The 2,286-nt window shown below is 34.3% G+C and overlaps 1 non-coding gene across 1 annotated transcript; it reads right to left on the bottom strand.

The window, feature by feature from the left end:
• Positions 1-1,879: 1,879 nt before the first annotated feature.
• Positions 1,880-1,987, bottom strand: LOC130942621 (small nucleolar RNA R71). The gene has a single exon (XR_009071187.1). It is a non-coding gene; the product is annotated as a small nucleolar RNA R71 (small nucleolar RNA).
• Between the last annotated feature and the right edge of the window lie 299 nt (positions 1,988-2,286).

Raw genomic sequence — 2,286 nt, 5'->3', positions numbered from 1 at the left:
AGCTTTAGACTAACATTGCATGATTCCTGGAATTCTCATTAAGAATTTTGATACCTTTATTTTCTTTTCCACTTAATTTTTGAAAAATCCAAAAAAATTACAAAATCATAAAAACAAAAAATATTTGATGTTTCTTGTTGAGTCTAGAGTCTCATGTTAAGTTTGGTGTCAATTGCATGTTTCTGTTCTTCTTGCATTCATTCATGTGTCTTAAGTGATCTTCAAGATGTTCTTGATGATTTCCTTGCTCTGATCTTTAAATTCTCTTGACTTGAGTGTTTTGTTGTTTTTCATATGCATTCTCATTTTGTTAGTGTCAGTAGTGTACAAACTGCTAAGTTTGGTGTCTTGCATGCATTGTTTATTTGATTTTAGTTGCATTTTGATTATTCCTCATTATTAAAAATCCAAAAATATTTTTTAATTTGTGTCTTTTCAAGTCAATAATACAGAGAATTGAAGATTCAGAACATACAGCAGAGGAATTATACAGAAAAAGCTGGGCGTTCAAAACGCCCAGTGAAGAAGGCAAACTGGCGTTTAAACGCCAGCCAGGGTGCCTGGCTGGGCGTTTAACGCCCAAAAGGGTAATGTTTTGGGCGTTAAACGCCAGAATGTGCACCATTCTGGGCATTTAACGCCAGGATAGCACAAGAGGGAAGATTCTGTTTTTAATTCAAATTTTTTTCAAGTTTTCAAAATTTTTCAAAATCAAATCTTTTTCAAATCATATCTTTTCAATCATATCTTTTTAAAATCAATTTCTTTCCATTTTCAAAAATACTTGCTATCAATTAATGATTTGATTCAACATTTCAAGTATGTTACCTTTTCTGTTGAGAAAGGTTTAATGTTTGAATCATATCTTTTCTTGTTAGCCAAGTCATTAATTTTCAAAATCAAATATTTTTAAATTGTTTTTCAAATCATATCTTCTCAATCACATCTTTTTAAAACCATAACTTTTAACTCATATCTTTTTAATCACATCTTTTTCAAAATAGTTTTCAATCATATCTTTTTGATTTCTAATTTCAAATCTTTTTCAAAAATCACTTTATTTCTTTCCCACTCTTAGTTTTCAAAAATCAATTCAAGTTTTTCAAAATGTTTTTAAAATCTTTTTAAATTATTTTCGAAAATTTCTTCCCCTCTTCTCACATCTTTCTATTTATGGACTAACACTATTCCTTAATGCACAATTCGAACTCCATCTTTCTTGATAAGTTCGAATTCTATACTTCTTCCTTCTATTTTTCTTTTCCTCTGACACCTCAAGGAATCTCTGTACTGTGACATAGAGGATTCCATATTTTCTTGTTCTCTTCTCTTTCATATGAGCAGGAGCAAAGACAAAAGCATTCTTGTTGAGGCTGACCCTGAACCTGAAAGGACCTTGAAGCAAAAGCTAAGAGAAGCTAAGGCACAACTCTCTGTAGAGGACCTAACAGAAATCTTCAAAGAAGAAGAACCCATGACAGCCGAAAACAACAACAATGCCAACAATGCAAGGAAGATGCTGGGTGACTTTACTGCACCTACTCCCGACTTCTATGGGAGAAGCATCTCTATCCCTGCCATTGGAGCAAACAACTTTGAGCTTAAGCCTCAATTAGTTTCTCTAATGCAACAGAATTGCAAGTTCCATGGACTTCCATTAGAAGATCCTCATCAGTTTTTAGCTGAATTCTTGCAAATCTGTGACACTGTCAAGACTAATGGGGTTGACCCTGAGGTCTACAGACTTATGCTATTCCCTTTTGCTGTAAGAGATAGAGCTAGAATATGGTTGGATTCACAACCTAAAGAAAGCCTGAACTCTTGGGAAAAGCTAGTCAATGCCTTCTTGGCAAAGTTCTTTCCACCTCAAAAATTGAGTAAGCTTAGAGTGGAAGTCCAAACCTTCAGACAGAAGGAAGGAGAATCCCTCTATGAAGCTTGGGAGAGATACAAACAATTAATCAGAAAGTGTCCCTCTGACATGCTTTCTGAATGGAGCATCATAGGTATTTTCTATGATGGTCTGTCTGAACTGTCCAAGATGTCTTTGGATAGCTCTGATGGAGGATCTCTTCATCTGAAGAAGATGCCTACAGAAGCTCAAGAACTAATTGAAATAGTTGCAAATAACCAATTCATGTACACTTCTGAAAGGAATCCTGTGAACAATGGGACAAATCAAAAGAAAGGAGTTCTTGAGATTGATACTCTGAATGCCATATTGGTTCAGAACAAAATATTGACTCAGCAAGTCAATTTGATTTCTCAAAGTCTGTCTGGAATGCA

The sequence above is a fragment of the Arachis stenosperma genome, chromosome 7 (assembly GCF_014773155.1).
Source record: "Arachis stenosperma cultivar V10309 chromosome 7, arast.V10309.gnm1.PFL2, whole genome shotgun sequence".
Lineage (NCBI taxonomy): Eukaryota > Viridiplantae > Streptophyta > Magnoliopsida > Fabales > Fabaceae > Arachis > Arachis stenosperma.
Note: the sequence above shows the minus strand (reverse complement) of the source record. Positions and strands in the feature narration are given on the sequence as shown.